This window comes from Eucyclogobius newberryi, unplaced genomic scaffold (genome assembly GCF_026437365.1).
Source record: "Eucyclogobius newberryi isolate DKJ021-1_F unplaced genomic scaffold, fEucNew1.0.hap1 SCAF_14, whole genome shotgun sequence".
Taxonomy (NCBI): domain Eukaryota; kingdom Metazoa; phylum Chordata; class Actinopteri; order Gobiiformes; family Gobiidae; genus Eucyclogobius; species Eucyclogobius newberryi.
In genome coordinates this window covers 26,329,965-26,355,078 of record NW_027315768.1, presented here as the reverse complement: position 1 = coordinate 26,355,078, position 25,114 = coordinate 26,329,965, and positions in this window count along the sequence as shown.

Genomic DNA, 25,114 nt, shown 5'->3' with positions numbered 1-25,114 from the left:
AAAATTGATTTGGAAAATATTATTAAAGCCAATGAACTATTCTTTCAATAATTATTACAGAGCAACTCCAACATTTCTATTACTATAAATACACAGGCTCTACTCTGTGATCCAAATCGAACCTTTTGAACCCCTCTCTCATCTGTGAGCGCTGCATGCTTTGGATGTTAAAGCGCTGAAGAATACAGAGCATTTCCCAGGCTTCCTCTCGCCTCACAGTTTAAATCTCCATACAACTGCCTTTGGTCCATGTTTAAGTCTGTACTGAGCAGCTAAAAGGATAAAGTCCTCTCCTTTTATACAGCCAGAGCTACTTAAACATTTTTCCAAGCCCCCTCGTTTCGGCAGTTTCCCATACCAAGAAAAGGGCATGAGAGCACAACTGATAAGAGGAAGCATTGTGAGTTTTATGTGTTTTATTGTCAGCCCTAAATTAACAGACCTGATACATTCAAGTTAATTTGAATTTGTACATCTTAAAATGCAACATATTTGAATACAAGGTGTGGCCTACATATTTCATTTCCCCAGTTTCAAATGTGATCCCCAGCAGTGCCCACCCAATGTGTTGTTAATTGCACTCTTGGCGCTCAGGTTGTCTGAATAATGCTCGCAGATGGACATACATTCATCCTGGCTGTGATATGTTCTCGTTTTCTTTGTAGATGACCTACAACCCTAAACCCAGAGCTGATGCCCCCGTTATACCCCTGGTGAAGAGCCAGAAGGGTGGACAGGGTCTCATCCTGGTCCATCCGAGGGAATCTGCCCAGTTTGCAGAGAAGTGCCTTTACAGGGTAAAAGTAGGCATCTCGATTAATTACAATTTCATCTTTATTATTTTAGTTTCTTTATTAATTATAGAAAACATATGAATTAACAGCAGGTCAGAGATTAAAACACTAGATTCAAATCTATGGTCATATGACAGAAGAAACAGAAGAAACTAAAAAGGGAATTTAGCAAACAGTTCCCCCTAAAACTTTTTCACTCCTTGAATTCACCCATTGTTGGACACAAATAGAACACGTTGACCTCTACATGACAGCAGCGCTTGGCAGTGTCCCATCCAGAAACACGCACATAATGTCATTTGCAGTTTGAATGGTCAATAAACATTTCTCTGCAACCAAATATCTTGTCATTCAGCGACCTCCACAAAGGTGTTTGGGGGATTCTTGCACTAGTTTAGCAGTTCTTATCTCAGTCTTTTTTCAAATGCTAATGCTCCCGAACATGTTTAAAAGGTGCACTCTGAACTACTACTAAAACATATTACGGCGCTTGTCAGAAACATTTTTGTATCTCCTCAAATGTGTTCAGCCGGGAGTCAAGGATGCAAACCCCCTCTACTCTTCATCATAGCATTAGAAAATCAATGCCTCTTTTGCCTCAGAGGGGGATTCACACAAGCAGGTTCGTGTTGGATGGCTATCATCTTTATGTTAATGGCTGATGAAGGGGCAGCACAACAGCGGTGAGCGAGTACAAATGGTGTCCTGAGGAATGGAGGGTTTAGCAGTCGAACATATTGTGATGGAAGCACATGGATCATAAAGCAGGAGCAAGGTCGTCCCAGTTACACGCTGAAGCTTGAACTATGACCACGCCACAGGAAGGCAATACAGGGCACGTAGTAGGTTTGAATATACTGTACTGTGTGGAGGAAATTCTGCCAGTCCATTGCTATTTTGCACTTGCTGTTAAGAAACAAGTTTGTATTTGATTCTTGTATTTAAAAAGTAAATATCCTATAGAATAACAATAATGTGATCTTATCTATTTATCTAAAGCCCCCTTGTTTTGTCCATAAGGTTTAAACAAGTACAACCAACTCTATTGCCAATAAGTGGAGCTGATATTTTGACTTTTTTTGAAAATTGCATTGTATATTTCCTTTAATCTAAAACCTAAGGACTATTTTCACAGTTACAAATATATACCTATGTTAGAGGATACCACTGCAGACCCCAAGGAATGTGTTCTTCTCCCACACTATGACATCAACCATAGTATTGGGACATAACTTAATTATATATCTGTTTAAATGTGCATTATGTGACTTTCTACCATCTGCTTGTCTCCATGGAAATGTTACTGCGTTGTCGGCATGTTTCACAATATGGGATTAAACTTTCTTGCATTTAATCTATCAACTATGAGTGTTTTTTAGCTGAAAGAAAACCTTGAAAAACATGCATTCTTCAATCAATCAATCAATCAATCAACCAATCAATCAACTTAATTTATAAAGCATTTTTCAGTAGAAGTGTTTATCTATTTTACAAAGCGCAGGGTGAAAAAAAGGCAATAACGCATCAATACAAATACACAAAACTCCCCCCAAAAATATAAATATATAATCCTTTACATGACACTTGCTGTCTGTAATTGATATGTGTAGATATTAAAAACAGTGACTTGTTTAAATAGTTTCAGACCAAGTGTGCAAAACTTAAAGAGTGATAAGTTTTATGGGATAGTTCTGTTGTCTGGTACAGCTCGGCAGTAGATTTATGTGCTTGGTCTGCGGCGGGTACACTCTGTGGGCATAGAGGAAGTACACAACAGAAATAATGGACTGGAGATGTTCTTCTGCATCACGTCTTGACTGATGGCTCTTAGTCTCTGCAGAGTTGTTAGAGATGTTTAAGGAAATATTTAAAAGTATCGATATAGGCTCTGAAAGCTTCTGTATTGACTCCGTAAACTGTTATATGAAGAGGCATCCATGTAAAGCCTTTAACTAAACACAAATCGGCAGAGCAACAGTTTGGGACAGAAGGCAGGTGCAGTGCCGCAGGCTTTATTTGACATAGTTGCAAATTGTGCCAGTAAACACACTTTTGTGCCAGTAAACACACTTTTGTAACGTGTTTTGTGAAAATGTTGAGATATTCATTATTTTTGCAGACAATAAATGCATCTTTATCTTTTTATACTATAATTTATTGTATTTATTTTATCACTTAATACCTGAACGCTCCCATTGCTTGTCTTTTAATCTAATCCAACACAGCAGCCCAATTTTCCAGTACAAGCTAAAAAATGTGGTTACCTGTTACAAGCTTCAAGCCTCAATTTTATGATATATATATATATATATATATATATATATATATATACAAATCTGTATCGTGCTGTTTTTTTGTGTTTTTGTTTTTAAATCAAGTATTAATTTTTCGCATTTTTGTGGTATTGGTGTAATTTTTCCTTGACATTACTCTAGAGTACAACATATATAGTACCCTATCTAATTGTTGGAAGATTTAACTCATGAATAATGACACGTTGAACCCCTTGAACATGACACAGACCAGTCATCAGCTATCATCGGCCCATTGAGTCCATCTCACTTTCATCTGTGGAGCTGTTACTTTGAGATATTATCATTCCCATCTCTGCCTCCTTCATTGACCTATGCATGTCATGCGTTTACATAAGTCAGACCCGCCCCGCCTGTCACAGCGCCCCCTCCTGATCACAGCCTTATTTACAGTCAGGCCCAAGAGTTTCTGATTGATGGTCACAATCTCATTAACACTGCAGTAAACCACCAAAGTCTGCTCTCTTTAACAAGTGTGGTCTGCAGGCTCTGCCCTCCTACACTGGGCAGACATTAAAAGTAGTGGTATTTAGCAGCTATCCAGAGAAATGTATAATAATGCAATATTATGACTTATAATATGTTACTGACACTGAACTACGTGACAGTTCAGACACAGAGTTGGATTTACATTATATATTATATTATGTATAATATAGAACATTTTATCCAAGCATTAAAGATTCATGCATACAAATATGTGCCAAAGGGTTTGGTAGAGCTAGGAACTAGTTGGTTGGATTTAAATACATACAATATCCTATTTGCAGTTTGAAAATCAGGTACTCCGGTCTTTAAAGAGGTTTTTATGTGTACTAACTATAGTCTTGAACACACTTTGGCTTTCTTTGAGGCTTAAACATGTATGTGGGCTAACTGCTTCTCAAAATGACCAAACCCACCTTTGCCATGTGCATAACATAGACTTATAAAAGCAGAGGGGAAAATGTAAAGAGGCAAGTGGGGCATAAAAATCTGGGGTTGTCCAGTACACCTCGCTGACGTGAATGATTTATTGGAGTAGCCGGACACTTAATAATTACTTAACACACACACACATAGATCACCCGTACAGTATTTCTGTCAAGCTACGGCACAAGAATGGAAATGATATGTGATTGATGCCAGGAAGCAGAGGCCTGGCCCAAAGGGGGAGCAGTGCAAGGTCTTACTTATAAAAACATCAATCAGTGAGCAGGCTCTGTGAAGCAGCAAACACCGACACCACGGCCTTTCGGGCCAGAGATGCACACACACAACTACAGACTTTCCTGGTTTCAACTTAATGAAGACGCTGATGCCTTGTGCGTGGCTGCTACAGGAGATACACGTCTTAGAGCTGTCAGCTTCACAAACCCGAGGTCGCTGTAAACAAACGCCACACGAAGGCGGCCATATATGACCCACTGTTTTTACAAGTGGAAAGAGATGCATAACACATTTAATAATACATTATAGGCGTTGCATAATTTAAGAAATACAAACTATCTATCTTGAACTGAAGGAAAATAAAAAGTGGCATTACGACAAAGGACATAGCCAGACAAATGAGCGACGCATCAGGAAAAAAGAGCTTAAATTATGACTTCGTTTGGCGAGATAGCACCTGTGGTCATTTTTTTTTATCATGGTTTTACATCAGTTAAGTGGCAGTTTGTGGAGAACATTTTCAAAATAAAAGACAATCACAGGAAGTAGAGTTGAGTTCTAAAAGAGAATCCCTCGGTCTATGTCATCAGTGCGGTGACTTTTATGGATGGGCAAGCAGATTTGGGGTGTTCATCAATATTTAGTGTATAACTTTTGCTCGTGTAAGTGAAAAAAGAACAACAAGCCTCCCGCAGTATTGCCCAGTGGCCTGTAGTGGCCACTAAAAGACACCGTGACCTTGAGCTAAGCTTCAGCTGCAGAAGAGAGGGGGAAACAGGTTTATTTGGGTATATTTCAGAACAAATAGATATAGTTGTGACTCATGGTAATGTTACATTTTATCGGTCAATCACTGCTTGCCTTGATTGCCCTGATCAAAGATTCACATACAATTGACTCTTGATAAAATAAACACATTTTCATTTCGCAGGAATATTTGAAAGTTGAAACATGAACACATCCAATACAAACATTTCTTTTCTGTTTGCTGATAATTGTAAAATTGCCATATTTTCCTTCGCAATAATTATGACTCTAAAATTTGATATAGTGACATCCCTAATTATAAACTAATTACTAAAAAAAGCAACAGTTTTAATAAAATCTTAAATTTGATCATGCTCACTATGTTTTAGTGAATTATGTGCCTTATGCAATTTATATAGTACTATAACTTAGCTTGAGGTGAAAACTTGAGTTAACTATAATTTTGTGCACATTTATAAATAGATCAATAAAATATCAATGCAAGGTGAACAGTGGTGGTCTGTCGTTAGCTTGTTGTTTGAGTGTGGACTGAACGTTGGGCTCCCATGGGTGGAGAAACCTTTGTGATTGGTGCTACAGCTGTTTACCAGAACATGTTCCCCTCATTATTTTACCTTTAGAAAGGTCATTTGTCAAGCCCTTTTTAATTGGGTTATTTTTCATGGAACAAACACAGTGCCCGGGAGAGCTTTTTCATTGAAAATGTTGATAAGCACCTGATTCTTGTGCAACACGGGCCGGCGCTTATAGAGACATGTGTAGAGATATATATGGACGTAGATTAATCTGACATTCATCTTCACTACATCAGGGTCATTGCAGCACAACCACAAGGTACACACACGTTTAGCATAATAATTCTGTTAATTTGCGGCTGTAATTTTAATTCTTTGTTTTCTTTTGTCTTTTGTGTACATTTCATTGGGGACTTTCTTGAAGGCGGACTGAAAACACTTGAGTTTTTTTCCACTGCTGATTTGCATAGCATTATAGTGCAGGTGCTGCGGCTAGGGAAGGGTCTGGAGCCACGCTAATGAATAACCTTGTTTTAATTAACTTCAAGTTAAAATGGCGTGAAATTGAAAATGATTATTGCCAAAGTAAACATGCTTAATTAGGATATAAGGGGTGTAAGTAAATTATTTGATAACTATTGTTTATTTGGAGCTGTGCCTCACCTGCTTTGAGGCAAACATTATTCTCCACAGTATTTTATAAATGTGCAAATATTGCTGTATAATTAATGGAAATATGATTGTAATGTTGTCCTTAGGAACAGTAGAAAACACTTTGTTGAAATTTGATAGTAGCAGTGGCAGTAGCAGTAGCAGTGCTTCTATTGAATCACCTTTACAGTACATATCAGACTAACATAGTTCTTGAGATGGCTTTTTCATTTCATATATGTTTATTATGCGTTATATGGTATAACATTTAAAATACCCATGCAAATATAGCATGTATTTCCGTTACTAGCAGGTATTATGTAGCAGTAGAATTGGCTATGGTTTTGGCTCAGATCAGAAGGTTAATCGGTTACACAAAGTATTTAAAACCAGAATAAAGCCCAATATATCTTCTCTAAGAGTGTTTTTTCTGGTTAAGTGGCAGTACCTGTGGTGAAGAGTGTTCTTATTTCTCCATCAGTGCAGCTTTGCAGAACAGATTGAGACGCTGGCACTTACAGGAAGGGTCCCGTCTCCCTGTGATGAATGGGCCTGTCAGATTAGGGACAATTTGATCATGTCTGTTGACTCTGAGTTTAATTTCATGGCATCATGAGCGCCCATGCATACAGACGCATATGCTCACACATCACACTCGAGACCACCAGATTCAAATTCAGATTGGTACCAAAACTTTGTTGTGCCTAGGACTGCTTTTCTTGAACCCCTTTTATCATAAGAGAACAGAATATTATTTTACTCAAGGTGTGTATATTTTGTTTTATTTTATATAACAACCCAAAATGTTTAGTTGTAAAATGTCCTTCTGTCCCTACAGGCCAGGGGTGGGCAAACTACGGCCCGCGGACCACATACGGCCCGTTTGTCTTTATAATCCGGCCCGCCAAACATGCCGAGTAATATTTTAGAAAAAATAAATACATCTTTTTTTTTTTTTGCCCTTAGGCATCTTTCTGCACTTATATCCTTAAAGGTGCCATAACATGCTTTTTTCACGTTTCGTAGTCTATCCTAAGTGTATAATTGATAATAATAAGGGTTGTGCAACACCCTTAACATAATAGTTCAGAAATATCACCCAGACCTTGGACCCCCTCACCAACCCGGAAATGCAGACGGCTTGGTTTGATAAACGCCCCCACCCTTGTGAAGAGCGATCTGGCTCCCCCGCCCAACCCGTGACGTAGTCTCAGAGCGCGTGTGTGCCCCGCCCACCCGTGACGTAGCCTCAGAGCGTGTGTGCCCCGCCCACCCGTGACGTAGCCTCAGAGCGTGTGTGCCCCGCCCACCCGTGACGTAGTCTCAGAGCGCGTGCCCCGCCCAACCCGTGACGTAGTCTCAGAGCGTGTGTGCCCCGCCCACCCGTGACGTAGTCTCAGAGCGTGTGTGCCCCGCCCACCCGTGACGTATTCTCAGAGAGCGTGTGTGCCCCGCCCAACCCGTGACGTAGTCTCAGAGCGTGTGTGCCCCGCCCACCTGTGACGTAGTCTCAGAGCGTGTGTGCCCCGCCCACCCGTGACGTATTCTCAGAGCGTGTGTGCCCCGCCCACCCGTGACGTAGTCTCAGAGCGTGTGTGCCCCGCCCACCCGTGACGTATTCTCAGAGAGCGTGTGTGCCCCGCCCAACCCGTGACGTAGTCTCAGAGCGTGTGTGCCCCGCCCACCTGTGACGTAGTCTCAGAGCGTGTGTGCCCCGCCCACCCGTGACGTATTCTCAGAGAGCGTGTGTGCCCCGCCCAACCCGTGACGTAGTCTCAGAGCGTGTGTGCCCCGCCCACCTGTGACGTAGTCTCAGAGCGTGTGTGCCCCGCCCACCCGTGACGTATTCTCAGAGAGCGTGTGTGCCCCGCCCACCCGTGACGTAGTCTCAGAGAGCGTGTGTGCCCCGCCCACCCGTGACGTAGTCTCAGAGCGTGTGTGCCCCGCCCACCCGTGACGTAGTCTCAGAGCGTGTGTGCCCCGCCCACCCGTGACGTAGTCTCAGAGCGTGTGTGCCCCGCCCACCCGTGACGTAGTCTCAGAGCGTGTGTGCCCCGCCCACCTGTGACGTAGTCTCAGAGCGTGTGTGCCCCGCCCACCCGTGACGTATTCTCAGAGAGCGTGTGTGCCCCGCCCACCCGTGACGTAGTCTCAGAGAGCGTGTGTGCCCCGCCCACCCGTGACGTAGTCTCAGAGCGTGTGTGCCCCGCCCACCCGTGACGTAGTCTCAGAGCGTGTGTGCCCCGCCCACCCGTGACGTAGTCTCAGAGCGTGTGTGCCCCGCCCAACCCGTGACGTAGTCTCAGAGAGCGTGCGTGCCCCGCCCACCCGTGACGTAGTCTCAGAGAGCGTGTGTGCCCCGCCCACCCGTGACGTAGTCTCAGAGCGTGTGTGCCCCGCCCACCCGTGACGTAGCCTCAGAGCGTGTGTGCCCCGCCCACCCGTGACGTAGTCTCAGAGCGTGTGTGCCCCGCCCACCCGTGACGTAGTCTCAGAGCGTGTGTGCCCCGCCCACCCGTGACGTAGTCTCAGCGAGAGCGTGTGTGCCCCGCCCACCCGTGACGTAGTCTCAGAGAGCGTGTGTGCCCCACAGCTGTCTGCTCCGCCGTGCGCCGCTCCACGCGAGTGAGTGACAAACGATAGAACTTCAGATCAACGAGTCTTCTTTGAGCCTGAAATAAAACTGGTGTTAATTCTACAGCGTGCGCAGTGCTTGTGGGTATGACGCGGTCCTGTGAACACCCCCCGTCAGTTTGGAGATTGGAGGAAAGGAGATAGTCAGTAATATAGCTAAACACTGCGGGAATCAATCAAAAAAACACTCTGGACATATATGAAGCACAAATAGGTAAGAAGGTTAAAATCTCTGAAAAGCCGATTTTGCATGTTATGGGACCTTTAATAAAGATGACGTGAAATGAATTAAATAATAGATTCAATAGCCTATAATATATATTTTTTCTTCACACCGATGATCGCAGGCCGGCCCTCCGCTACTTGCCTGGATTCGAATATGGCCCTCGGAGGAAAATAATTGCCCACCCCTGCTATAGGCTAAGTAAATTTGATTTAAAGTCTATATGACTGGTTCTCCTGTTTTTCTAATCATGACTTGGCTTGGTAGGATAGCACCTGTGGTATTTTTTGTTATAGTTTTACTTCTGTTAAGGCGCAGTTTGTGAAGAAATGTTTAAATTATCGGAAGTAGTGCTGACTTCTGACCCTCCACTTATGTCAACCAAAGGCAACATGCCACTGAAAACACAAGACAATTGAAACTTATACATGATCATTCAACAAAATAAAGCTGGTATATAATATTATTGTTTGTCAAATCATAACTACTGTGATTATTACAAGCATTGTTGCCCTTGTTTTCAGTATGGTTGCTAGGTAACCGTTGTGGTATTACCAGCGGGTTTTCTAGGATGTGGTGAGAGCCAGGCTCAGCCCAGGCTGATACACGTATTTCAACATTTGAGCTTCTGATTTGTAACACATACAAAGCCGGGTTTGTGGATCCTCCCCCAGGAAAAGATTAACAGAGCAGACGAAATTTCCTGCATTCTGGTGAAGTGTGTGAGTATTTTTAATAAACAAATATGGAACATAAAGGCTTTTTTGCATAATACTGGCCGTTAATGTACATGCATACTGTCACTTATGCCTGCTGTTATTTTTTGTTGCTATAATTATGTACCGGTACAACATCAATTTACATGATTTATAATGGGCCATATATACTGCAAACTGCGGTGCTGACGTATTTATCTGTGGGTTATATTATCATTATAACATGATAAAAAGCTTTTAACATCATAGTTAATTTATTTAATGCTTGTGCTTTACTGTGGCAATGGTTTAATCTACGCTTTAAATCTACAAGTCCCACAACGCCCCTCCTTTAATGAACAAAATAACAGGCACAATGTTTGTTTTTAAATAGATTCACGGTCACAAATTGAAAATATAGTTTATTAATTTTATTTTTGTACAGGAAAAATACATACAAAATACATAATCGGGGCTGACTCTGTTAAGACAGTTTTGTAGCACATTCCTGTAGCAAAGGAGAGAAAATTCACACTTGACTTCAGATCTCCGGGTCACACATAAAAAGTAATGAGAGAAAAAAAACTAGCAAACAATACGGCGGGGCTGTAGAGCGCCCCTAGAGGCCGTTAGCCCGTAAATTAGCCACATTGTTCTATAGGCTGCAGGGTTCAACCTGTGTGAAAAAATGTGCGGCTTATAGTCCAAATTTTACGGTATTTACACAACTATATAAGCTTTGCAAACATATTATTTGTAAAAGGGGGCATGAAGCATTTAGGGTCCTTAAACTTTGTAGCAGTTGTTTATTTATTGCCATTTAAATCTTGTGCTTCAGCCAAGAACAGTTTGGCTAATTAACCAATTCAAAGTCAATTTAAGGCAAGTGAATCAATGAGAAAATCTGATTGTTCTGGCTGCCTGCCTGCACCCTCTCAGTGCCCCCAAAGCACTCCACTGCTCTCCACCACCAGTGTTTTAATATGGTTGTCATGATAACCAAAATAATCTAAATATTACACAAAATGATTTCATAGATGTGGGCTCACAGACCAGGGGCTGTATGTCAAGAGCTGGAGATCACAGTTTGGATAAGCAGATGTTTATGGCGCCTAATGAATTTAAAAGCTCATTAGCTCTAACTACTTTTGTAATGTTGCTTGAGTCAATTTGTGAGTGAGCATTAGAGGTAATACACAAACTAAAACACTTGTTGGTGGAGTTCATTGTAAGAAATGAACAGTTAACTAACCAATAACACAACCATGCAAACACATTTTTATTTAAAGGGGGCTGATGCTGATTCACTATTGGTCACTTTGGATGGATTCCACACACGGGGAGAGGGCTTTCGGGAGTTGGGTCGCTCTTGTTAGCCATGCTAGCCTCGTTAGCTGGTGAGTCTGTTTTGTCTGTTTCCTGTCAGTTTGTGTCAAGAAAAAAAATAAAAGAAAGAAATATAATGCTATTGTGGAACTTACCACGGAACGCACTAACATTTTCATGAGACAAGCAGGTGATGGTCGGCCTGTCACAATAAGCACATTTATATGATCAATACTTTATGGCACTGACAGAATAACCAAAAAACAGGATAATTCTATATAATAGAACTCTGTTCTATATAATATATATTAAAAAAACATGAGCTGTGACAAACAAAAAGACAAATACAACAATTAAGTAGTTGGTTATTATCCATAATGAGAAGTTACTTATTCGACACGCTGCAGCTCAAATCTTATCTTACTCCAATAAATAAACACATTCCCCTCTAGGGTAAAGAAACTTTACACACAATAAATATTGAGCACCAATAATATTTTTCTATCTTTAATTTATTGTTATTTGTTTATATTTTTAAAAATAATTGAACAAGTAATTATCAAATCATGAGGCAATACAAAGTTCATACAATGGTGGTAGCATCTTGAGGCAATTAAGCAGTGAACTGTGTTCTTACTTTGAGGTGAGATGAGTTCGGGAGACTGACGTTTGAACTTCTATTCGATAACCAGTGAGTCTCTACAGAGGTTTACTTATGGAGGGCAAATATACCTCAACTTAAGCAGAGAACAAATAAGTGGAAGAGACAAGAGTTACTCATATGTGCTGTGAATCCTGACACTTTTAATCTTTATTTTCAGTGTCAAGGAGGCACACTTTAAATTTAGACACTTATCACCGAAACGCACCGCAAAGTGAGCTTCAAGGTAAAAGTCGAGCTCAATGTGTGAAAGTGTTTATTTAATGGCTTTCTGCAAAGCGGAGACGCCAAAGTAGTCCTATAAATATATACCAAACAATGCATTGGTTTGTTTGCAGTTATTCAACCCTCATGGAGAAAACAAAAAGTGTGAAAGAGGATTTTAACCACGATAATTAATAGCCAGTGTGAGTCAATGTTTTCTCTCTGCAAATAAACGGATTAAATCGTTTTTGGCTAATTAATATCGGAAATCTTAGTCGGTGAAGTGCATCCATTTTGATTTTGGCTTGTGTCAAATGAAGTTTTATGGCTGTTATGCAAATCCTGCTTTGTTTTTGTTTTTTCTCATTCTTCAGCACAAGATCATTTATAGTTAAATGTTTTATTTGATGACTAAGGGTCAAAATGATAATTCGCCTTGCCAGGGACGTTGTCTTTTGCTGGTTGGAGTTTCAGAACGAACAATTTGAATTCTGATCTACTGTTTGATAGGACCCAATATACCTTTAGCGGTCAGTAAAGTTATTTTTAGATAACCTTGAAACTAGTTCTTGCTTGCCGCTATGACAGAGAAATACAAACAAAAAAGCAAGACGCAGAAAACAATAAAAGCAAAACGGGTCCAATAATAGGTTCAATTGTGGCTCCGATAGGTAAATTGATCGAAAGTAGTCAGAGCTGTGGAGAGGCAGGTTCACTCATAGTAGGAATGCTTGTATTTCAATGCACTTTTAGCAATAAATAGCAATCATTTATGTTGCAGTGCAAGTTCATCCAAAGCAGTCAGTGGTTGATGAATGAAAGAACTGCAATGTAATGAGGACCTAAAATGAGTGTGGAGCCTCCCGTCTGAGCTCCTGTAGGATCTGAGTCATTAAATGGCAGATGGCGATTAAATTGTGAGCATTAACTTTGTGAACTATCGCAGCTCTGTGTACAGCTGCTGCATCACTGAACTCAATGATCATACCAGTCTGAAAACGTCTGAATTAAGAGGTTTATGACCCCAATCAACTCGGCACAATGGAAGGTTTAGTCAAAGATGAGGTTTCTGTCATGTCTTTGCTGAGTTGCATTTGAAGATTACTTTTCTTTGGTGCCACTTTCATATGCATCAAGATACATAACTTGTACTTCAGAATATCTACTTGCTAAAATAAATAAACATACAATAGGTGCGTTTGTACAAAATGTGGTCCAAAAGTTGTATGCTTGATTTATGATTTTCCACATTAAGTTTGGGATTTATAAAAAGACATGTTGATGTGGGATTGTGCAGTTGTGTCGCAAACTCTGCCCCCGTCGTATGGAGTTTGTAGAGACGAGGCAGAAGGTGACCTGAACTCAGAGATGAGAGAAGGAGCCACTTTGAGGAAGTTTTTGTTTCATGGGGAATGCAACTTAGTCAAACAGATAAGTTAAAGATCAGGCGGCTGTGTCTCCGCTGCAGTGACTCTCTGCCACTCCCTCTGTGTCTCCATGTGTCAATCAAACCTGCTCATTATCGGCTCATGTTTAGGTAAATTTCATTTGTAATTAACTTTGCATTGCCCTTAAATGGTGAAATGGAAGAGCGGAGGAGGCTTGACGTGAGAGATCGTGTGTGCAGATTTCTCATCCGTGTGTGTGATCCGGGAGGAGGAAATGACCTGCTGGAGTGTGTACAGAGGGTTTTATAAAGCTGAATATTTTTGTACGTATGTCAAGTTTGGATTTGTCAGAGTTTCATGTCCATTTTTATAAACCTCGCTGTAAGAATGGATGTTTTTCAAGCGCAGGGTCTGTATCTCTTTCCAAGATTTATTGGCAAGGACTAATGTAGCTACCGGGTCTTGTCATGCTCAGCTTTTAGTCACATTTGAGAGTTTAACATTTTGACTTCAGCTGGGAAGGACAAAATTAAACTCACAAAAAATGATAGCTCAATTCAAAATTAGTCACCCAACAGTGTTATGAAAAAGTAATGTTCTACCCTGCTAGTCAAGTGCAACAGTGGGACGCTTGGAATTTTACACTTGAAAGAAAATTTACTTGGACTTAACTTGAATTTTTTGTTTGATCCAAAAGGAATATTTTAGATTTGAAGATGACATATTTAAGATGTACTTTACTATGTACTATATTTATAGGGTCAACATTACATTTTTTTAAGTGTTAAGCTTTTTTCAATGTCAAGCATGTCCTTCTTGGCATTGACATTTTGAATAACACTCTTAAGCAGTTTAAGTAAATCATCTGACGGTGTGTTTGAATCAATACTTACAGAAACACAGTGAGGAAACAGATTGATTATTGTTAAAGAGCAGCAGCCAGCTCTTGTACCCAATAGTCAATGCTCTTACGCTACACAGCTCCTCCCTGCCAAGTATTTGTACAAGACACAATTACTGTAGAAAGGCAGCGTATGTGTTGACAATTATAGTGCTAGGCTTGTCTGATGCACTGTGATGTGATCTGAGAACAGCTGCCAGGCATCAATATTGTTGTGTAACAATAATGTGTTTAGATCATACAGGCCTTTGTCTCTGTCTGCAGGCGTAATGTCAGGCCATTTTTTACACTGTGACATCAGCATTCACACGCCTGTTATTATCATAGACTCTAATACAGTTAATCCATCGGAACACTCTTGTATCTTGAAATTAGGTTTGTGAAAAATTAAAAAGTAAATCAAATTGTGAGAATATCTTAATCTAACTAAAACAGTATATATATATTTTTAAGTTTTTGCCCTTTACTGTTCAAATATTCAAAAGCAGACAGCTGCTTATTGTCTGCATCTAATTTTAACAGATTTAACCAATCTTGAACTAGGAAGAAAGCGTCTGATATGTTGCTACTTTGCAAGATTTGGTATTGGGCCCTATTCGTAGCATGCACAGGAATGCACACACAAGCACTGGAGATTTAGGAACTCTATATGAGATACAGTCAGTGCCCCTCTGAAATCCCAGACAGGGAAATAGAATATGTAAAGACTGCCTCTGCATTAACAGCATGCGCTAGCCGCTACCTCCATGCTTCCTAAATAATATAGGTACCAGCTTTAATATGTTTTGTCTGCTTGAATAAAGTATAACATCTAGCCTACCCCCTTACATGAATAGATATCTAAGACGAGGTAGTTATGTAAAGTGTATTGTAAAATCATAATCTTGTGCTAATATCAAACCAAAACATTTTATCAACGTAAACTTGCCAGAAAGAATCATCTGTGTCACTATATGATGTATTGTGTTGCAAGGATGGAATGTTCCTTTGGCAATGAAATGGTGAGCCTACTGTAGGCAAAGTCTGTCGGTAGATCTTTATAAATACACACTATGACTCAAGTGTCGCCTCACTCTCTCCACAGCGAGCTTAAGATGCTCAAGCCACAGGTTAAACAGAAGCAGACGGATCAGGGGCACAGCTGGAACCAGTTTTGACCCCGCAGATGTATTCTAGGAACCCCAAGGAGCAAAACGGTCTTTAGATGATGAAAATTGGCCCCATATTCAATTAGAAACCCTGAACAAGACTTATGTGATGCATCAGCATGGCACGGCAAACCGCAGAGCTAAGCCGTGTCGTTGTTGTAGTGGTTCAACTTCTTACAAATGTCTAATGTTTTCATGAATGCATAGGAAAGCGTGAATAGTTTGCGGTCTGTAGTGTTTTCTAGGCTCGATCTGTTCTGCAGAAGAGCAGGAGAAGGCTTTGGGTGACGCTGGACCAGGGGCGGAGCAAGGATATTTAGGGACTCCCTCATAATAATGAGTTGCATCTAAAATGCACCAGAATAAAGAAAATTAAATCTGTTTTGTGAAACAAATGTAATTCTTATTTTGTAAATATTGGATTTATGCAATATTTACAAAATAAAATTAATTTAAAAAAAATACAACTTTAAGGTTGTATTACAGACATCTAACCTCTACGTACTTTTTTACACGTTCGGAGTGGGTTGGGGACACGGGGCACCACTGAGCATTTCTGCTTAGGGCACCCAAATGGCTAGCAGCGGCCCTGACCACCGCACTGCACTACACTCTAAAACAGCTGCTCTAAAACTTTCTTAGTGGCACAAAAGTTATGCATGTGACTAACAACGTGCCAAATGGTTTGTGAGAGCTAATCAGGCAAACCAGCTTTAACCTTTTAGGAAAAATCAATATTTGTTTGTCCTATAAAATCATTTGGACAGTAACAATAACTGTGTAGTCATGTTTTTGGCTTGAAGGATTTCTTGGTGGAGTTTAAAATGTACAGGCATGGCTCACTCTTCTTTCTATCCTGAGGGTGCAATGAAAACTTTGTGGTAATGATTCAACAAACTTATTCTCTCTGTTTTTTGTCCATTGTTTTGGTCCCACAAGCACATTCATTTTCAACACCGGGTATTTAACATATTAGCAATGTTTGCATATAGAGCCTGAATATTTATCAGATGGAATCAGTGGTTTTGTCAGACTTGTTCCCTACAGGAGGTGAGCGTACAGTAATTGGACTGTTTTTGTGTTTAGAGGAAGTGCTGGTGCTGCAGAGATGTCATGTAATAATTGATGTTTCCTGAATAACTTCCTAATGTTTGAGAAAGAGGAGCAGAGCGATGGAGCCTGTCTGATTCTGCTCATGTATAAAGAGGCACGTCTCTGCTGCAGGGGCCTCAGCTGGAAACAATAACCGTAAAGGACAAAACCCAATCGGATCAAGGCTTATCTCATTGGAGCTCATAAACTGTGGTGTGATGTGACCAACTTTATCCTTTCAAATGTGTTTTAGAGGTAACCACACAATATCAATCCTCAAGAAGCATTCAGAGATTATTATGACCTGCAATAAATTGTATTAATTTCTTTGATATTTTTAAGGGAAAGCTAAGAAAATGTAGAATAAATGTCTTTTGCATTATTCTACCGTTTCAAAATGTATATCCTTGTCAGAATAAAGCTGATGGATTTGCATACTTTTGATTCACAGATGAGTGCTTGTAAGGTCTCAATTTTTAAATATATAACCAAATAGTATATTCTTTCTCCAATTTTCTGATTGTTGTCCAAAGGCTGAATATAGCAAGATATTGCTGTGGAGCGTATACCTCCTACTGTACTAGGGCTGCGGCTATTGATTATTTTAGTAATCGAGTAATCTATCGATACTTTTCTTTAATTATTCGAATATTCTATATCTTTTTTTTACATTCCGTAGACCATTTAAAAAAGCATATTACATTTATTTTCTTAAATAAACGTTAACACATTAGTTGTTTCTGCATAAAATAACTTCTTAATTTCTTAATTAATTTCCAAAACGGCAACATTTCTGTTAGACTATATATGACAAACTAATTAACTTGTCACCAGACTGTGTAACAGTAGCTATGAATTAATTTGCATTTGCTTTCACATCCCTTAAAATAAGAAACTGGTTTGTAAACTGGTTTGTATCACTGTTGCCAGTGATACCTGGTGTTTTGAGATGTAACTGCAGTCATTTTGCAGCATTAGCTCCGTGTGCTGTTCACTTCAGCCTCTGCGTCGTCGCCCCGGCATCGCAGACTTTCTATTTCATTCTCGTGGTCCTCTGCGTTCTTTCACACAACAGCGAAAGCCCCACAAAAAACGAATCATCTAAGCTTTTTTGTAACTGAATTTACTTGATATCGAATTCATCGTTTCAGCCCTAAAGTATACAATTAAACAAAATGTGTTAAATTGTATACTTTAGGGCTGAAACGATGAATACATTTAATGTATTTATTGAAAAGGATTAAAAATGGCTCTGGGTATACTTTCTAGACCTGTCTGGAACGGGGATCCATTTTTATATTTTCAGCTTAGTTAGATGCAACTTTTCTGCAGAAATATACCATTTTTTGGGATGATGGCGGGGAAACCTGAAAGCCCAAAGGAAGCCCAGGTGATGACGTTACCCACTCTACCTCCTCCAATCAGAGGACACTTTTATATATAAAACTCCAAGCTGCCTTTCTTTTTGGAGCCTCTTGAGGTTGCAGAAACGACGCCTTTAAAGCTAAGTCAAGCTCTCCTGAAATCAGCAGTGCATTTACTGTACAACAAAATGTGACTGTAATAATTCTGAATAAGAAGTGACAACATGATGAACTGCTCTTATCCAGTCATTACTCTTCCATCACACTGTCACTCACAGAAATTGCGGCAGAATTATCTATGATTGCATTTGAAATGCAAAGCAAGGAAGCATTTAAAGAGGAAGGTTGTGGAGTACAAACCTGGTCTCACAGGTCCCATACAGGTGCTAAAGGACGGAGCTCAACAGTTCAATGTCGGCAATGGCAGTATGAATATCACAAGAAACTAGTGTTGTCATCATACTAAATAGTACTAATTTTGATTTACTTGAAAAATTTTATATAATAATTTTAAAAGAACTTTTAAAAAAACGTAATTAATTTGTTTTTTTAATACTTCCGTGGTCTAGTTCTGGTACAGATTAAGATCAAGTTACAAGTCCCACTTTAAGACCTGGATAAGTATTCGTTCTAATTTATACCCTGGTTGGGTTTTGAATGAGTTTTGATTTGTAACTGTTTTGACTTGTAAATCTCAAGTGATTTTTCTCTACTTAAAATAAAAAAAATATTAACAAAGCCCGGCTGTCACGGGAACTAAATACCACCAGTTATACATTTGACAGTTTTGCCTCCTCCATTAATATCCATCCACAAATTGCCTTAATTACTTCTGCATATTAGACGGCTCACGCAGGGGGTCAGAGATTCGTATGTGATCAATTACAAGCTGAGTAGATTTCTGCCTCCGCTGCACCTCCTCTCTGCGTGTTTTTATGAGCCTGGTGTTATTTATCAGACCACTGCTACCTGCGACGTCGGGATCCAAGCAGAACAGCAGGTGATGCAGTTGACACTCTGGAAACTCAGTTGAATCATGCAATGGAGCAGCTGCCCTTCAGCAATTACGGTTATGAAGCCATAAATCAAGCCTAATAGGAGAGCGAGAGGAGCGGGGCTTTAAGACATGTGCTCCCTCACTGCAGGCTGGGCTTGTACTGCCAGCTCAATTCAGCAAATCCTCCGACCGACAACTTCAAAGTGCATTTTCATTTGACCTGGTCCAATGTGCAGCTCTAATCTAATTTAATATTGTCATTAGCATATATTCAAGAATCAATTGTACAATCGGAAGTATTTCACAGTGCATTTTTAGTCACGCAAGGATCAAACTTCAGTGTGGATAGTATAACATTTTCATTACATTCATCTCAACAAGAATAGTCATAGTGCAACGTTAAATACAGTAATAGTTCATTTTCAGTCAGTCCAGTAAGAAGCTGCATTACAGTTACAAAGCTAATGCCTACAGAAAGAGACAAACAAACAGTAATTCATGTTGGATTGAAACTGTGTCCTTATTGTGACCTTACAAGAACTCAAATGGTACTGGTTTTGTGCTAAGGAGTCACCAGTCTTCCTCTAGATCATGGGTGCCCATTTTGTCAATCACGATCTACCTGTCGATCTCAGAGGTAGAGGTCAGTGCGAGTACAATTTTATTTATTGGGCGTTTCCTTGTGAGTTTAGACGCAGCAGCGGGACTGCACCCCTGTCGAGTCCCATTGCCAGGAAACATGCACTTGATGAAGGGAGGAGAGCGAGGAGCGGGAGCTGGGAGGAGGCACAGGTACGGCCACAGCGTAATTCTTTCTGCTCACACAAAGCAGTTTGTTGTGGAAGTGAGCCAAAGGAAAGCTGACTTTCTCAAATTCTCAATGGAGAGATCTGTCCATTGTTGGTCTCAATGAGCGTTACCATGGTTATCATCACCAATAACTGATATATAAGTTAGAAGAGCTACACGTGCATAAGCTAAACTCTTTATTTAGTTGTGGCCACTATCAGCTGTATTAAAGCTAATTAACAAATTCTCCCACTTTTATATTGCATATTTTTAGGCTCACATAGGATATTAAAGTAGGCCTATTATTTTCATATAGTCTTAATTATGTTCAATTAATGAAAAAAAAGAAGATATTAGTACATTATAATACAGACCTAAATAGATCATTGAGCTTTACTGAATCTAGCTCACAAGCTGAAAACTGGTGTCACCTCAGTGTAGATGTAATGGTCTATAATGCTCCGCTGTAAAGTGTTAAACATATCCATTTTGCCCTTATTTTATTAGAGATTTTGTAATGTTTGAAAAACATCTTGCAGAGAAAGGGCACACCTCTCCACAGATCTGACTTGTAGTCACTTGTCTCAATGGAGAGATTTGTTTAAAGCTATACTATGCAGCAACAACATCTCCATGGAGATGCGCATGAAAAGTTAAGTAAATATAGATATATTATGGTCATAATATTTAGTACATTTCAGGGGCATGTTCATCATAATTTTGTTGCACATAGGACAAAACCTTTATGAAAAACCATTGCAATTATTGGGTTTCCAAGGTAAGTGAAGCAGGCAACTCCATTTGCTTGCCATCTCTTTACCTTTAAACTCATTCCATGGTTGAAGTACCTGAGTAAAAAAACATACTCTGATGTTATATGATATGATCTGTAAGTTTTCTTCCTATGCGCTTGTGGAAAACGTGGTAGATAACTGGTGACACTAAACTAAGAAACTAACCCATTTACAAAAACTATACTGCAGAATTCCGTACATTTCACCGTCCCTGAACAGTTTAGTTGGCTTGTTCATGGTGCTCTCTTCTTGCTGCCTGTACGCTGTGCGTGTCACTGCTGTGGTCGTCTCTGAGAGAAGGTTCAGAGGTAAACACAGGTTAATGCTTTCAGACAGGCCGAGGAGAAACGCAGCTCTGTGACTCCTGTTCACTCACCAATGCATCCACCACCTGGGGCCAAATCCTCTTGTCGCTCCGGAACAACTACCGGTATTTGCCTAAATGTGGACAGACAGTGGCGGTCCCAGAGTGCAGTCGAATACAGTGTGAAAGTCAGACCTTTTGACCAGCCAAGTCGCCATGTTTTTATTTCTGTGAAAATAGTATTATTCCTGCAAAGATTGATACATTGTTGTCCTTTCAGCATGCTCCCCTTGCGGTTGCCAGTATAAACCAGTCTCATGGTGGTTTGACATGATTTCATATTGATGATGTTACTACATTTGGCACCAGGATGTGTCGTAAATTAGTTATCATGATATTTGAGCGTTCACAAACTCACAATAACCTATCTTGAACTGCTCACTCTTGGTTATGAGCTCTGTAACTAAAATAGAATGAGATGTGACCGATTTGACCAATCACAATACAGCATTGTACTTTGGGTACACGAGCGATCCCAGATTGTTTTTATATAACACTCAACTATCAAGTGTCTTGCTTAGAAAGTGCTGTCAAAGGTATCAATATCCATACTTACTAAATCTTGTATTAAAACTAGATTTGTATCAATACAAGAACTAGTATAGGACCATAGTCATTTTAAGGAACTACTTACTGTAGTTTTCAGACTTTTTCACATGCTTCGAGCCCTGCACCAGATACAACTGTGCATCTAATTAATACAATTTACTGGCTAACGGCCGCCAGGGGGCACTCTAACTGGAAGCCCAAGCGGTTGACACACTGTAGAAGACTCTAGTGGACAGTAGAAGCACTGTCCAGGGGACACGTTGTGTCCTCTATATTTTAAGCTTGAAAACGCTGTGTGATTTATTGCAATCAGACTCATATTCACAGAGAAATTAGTCTAATTAGTCCCGAGGCGCAGCAGCGAGCCCCCCGGTTCAAAAGACATATTTATGTATAAATGTATAAATATCTCATGTTACAACGTGGGCACCTGTGGTTTATTGACAGGTGCGGCCCGTATATATGTACAATTTCTATTTTCTTCTTAAATTTATTCAGGAGCGCTGCCCGAAAAGTACGGTAATTTAAAACAAAAAAACAAACAATTGCTCTATCATCATCGTGGTATAACAATACTGTACCTTTCCCTTACTACTGCGTTTGAAAAGTTAGTACCGTGACAACACTAACGACACCCAGCGACTGTTTGAACTCTTGACCCTCGAGTTGGTTTGCAAATACCTAACTCACTGTGCAACTGTCGCCACTGATCTTGTGATGAAGAAGAAAAGCCTTTTTTTCAAAACACCTTCCTGTAATGCATTTCAAATGTCCCAGTCAGACATTTTAACATGTGGTCTATAAGAACATGCACTTGGCATTTCCACTTGACATGAATCTCATGACCATGGTATGAGTATGGTATGGTTGAGTCACAGCAGCTGACCTACTGCAGACACAAGTTGTGTCATAGGTCCTTACAAAGAGATTAGGTACATATTTCATCATTATATTACCTGTCAAATAGAATAGTAATAATATATCAGCAGTTTAAGAATACCCGTGCCTAAATAACAGACACCTGTCTGATATGAGTGCTTTATATCATAGTACAGAAGTCCAATGCTTTCTAAAGCTACCATTGCCCACATTGGTGTATAGACTGTAAGGTTGTGAGCTCTGGTTCTATGTCATCTCTTTCATGGGTGGGTTGTTCATTTTTATTGGGTTTGGATGCCCTCTCTGACAGGATTGTCAGAAATCACTCAGTTTGACAGATAGTTGTGTCACAGATACTAATCCAGACATGTATGCTCGATTAGCAGAGCAGTCACATTGACCAGTGGCTCGATTGACTTGTATTTTCATTGTTCACCCGTGGATTTTATATTAATATGAAATAAACTTAACAGAAGAGTTCATGGCAATGAGCAATGGATACATTTTCTCATGGGCCCTCCTCACGGGGCAGGGGCAGGTCAAGGGCTCCGATTGTCAGTTTTTATTAATGGTCCTTGCAGAGCGGAGTGACAGGGGGCGATGGCGCTGATGATGATGTCTTATTGCTTTCCCTGGGCGCCTGGTACATACATATTTATGATGCTCCATTGCCCGCCACCTTGACACCTTCGAGAAATATCGGTTAACAGCCGGACCGTTTGGAAAGCGACCAAAGCAGAAGTTGGGACTGTAAGACCTGGTAGCGACACCTGTTTTTTTTGCTATGGATCAGTACTTCTGTTGTATTGGCACTTTCGGTTGAACAGGAATTCTATCCATCTAAGTGCTGAACGAGGGAAAGTTCTAAAGCTAAAATATCACAAGTATGTTGGTTTGTGTAAAATATTCAGCGTTTATGTTCACCAACAGGTCAACCATGCACCAATTCCCTGGGCGGCCTGAAAGTGGTCTTGTGTCCACGTAGAACGTATTTGCTATCGCTCGGCAACTCAATTTAAAATAATACAATCAGAAGGAGGATTACAATGAATGGCTGCGCCCAAGTCAACTTCCGGTTTAAGGTGAATATATCTGGGGAAAATATCACCTCAAATTAGGTTTGTATGTCTGTATGTAGTAGTATGATCTATAGTTGTAGTAGAAGATTATGATCAATAATTAGATGTAATACTAAAGCTTGAAAATGTGTTGCAACAGTTTGCTAACAGTTGATTGCAATGGTGATGGTAGTTCTTTCCCCCATTAAGTACTGTCAATTAAACTTTACATAGAATAAAAAAAACATATTTTAAGGATGGGTATTGTTAAAACTACTTCTTTGTATGTGATATATGACTCAGTCAAATCTGAAAAACTGAGAGCACATGACGTTTTCATACTGACTCGACATCTGACAGCATCAAACTCACTATAAATCTTCACTACGTTGATGTCAGCAGCTCATTTAAATCAGATGGCTCTTTGACCAGCAAATTGAATTAATCTGAGCTAATTTGCATGGCGGATTGATTGGTGACACTACATGTGTATTTATTAAATATTAACAGTGTTCTCCTCTCCTGGGACAGCAGGCTTCTTAAAGGGCAAGTCGCTCGCACTCATTTAGGTGATTAATACAAGCCACTCATTTCAGGGAGGCTGATTTGTTTTACTTATTTATTCATGTCTTCAGCGAACATTAGGCTCCTCCATCTTGTATGTCCATGACTTTTCTTTGTCAGGATTGAATCAATAAAGCAGGTTGCATTGACTTGTAGCCTGCATTGCATTAGTCCACTTTAGTTTCATGAGATAATTGTATAAAGAGCCATCCTACAATTGTCCAGAACTTCTGTACTCGTTTGTTTTTCTATTGTGAGGTACCTAATAAAGCTTTCTCTTTCCATTTAACCAGACTTGCAAACTGTTTAAAAATGTCAACATAATTATGAACATTATTATTATTTTTGTAACACTTCAGTTTACCTACATGTAATACATTATACCCTTCTCAGAATCAGAATCAGAATAGGGTTTATTGCCATTAATTTTGTCAATGAACAAAATTCAAAGACATAGGAACTTGTCCTGGTGATTCGGTGCAACACAACAACAAAACATTGAACACTGAATACAAAACGGCATGATTCTTACTTTAATTTTTATTAAAAGCAATGTACAGTAACAACATGTAACTCAATGCCTTTAACTTCTACAAAATAAAGACATTGTTCATTGTTACATTTTTCCACATAATATTACTCTATTTACCTGGCATTTTTCACACTTTACTTATGAAGCGCTTTTCATACTTAGAATGTAACACAATGTGCTTTACATGAAAACAAATATTCCCATGAGCCCACATCCCACCCTACTGAGCACAGATAAACCAGTTTAGGAAGCACCATCAGAAGAGCCGTCTGCAGAGGCCCACCTAAAGCCATAAGACACGGAGCCAGGGCCCAGGGCTCCTCAGAGGAAACACTGGAGGTCTAAAATTGATGAAATTATTAAAATAATGAAATACATAATGTATAGATAAAAGCTAACAATTCTCAAAATAATAGATATAGAACAAATAAAACTGCAACATAAATACATATAAAATAATGAGCCTAAAATTAGTGGATGGAATAAATAACATAGAGAAATACAAATTAAGTTATAGATATAAATCAAAAGCTAAGCTAAAAGCTAAGCTTTAACAGCCCGGTCATACTTTTACCAATATTACAACTTGAAACCTTTTCCTGTGAACCACTTGGTCTAAAAGTACAGTCCTGGTTCAAACACAGCTTAATCTCAGGCTTTAATAGCTGTCAAATCAAGCTGAAACCCTAAGCTTTGTCTTTGCTCTGATGGCCTACAAATCACTCTGCGCTGGAGGCTGTATTCTGCTGTTAACACTCAGCAA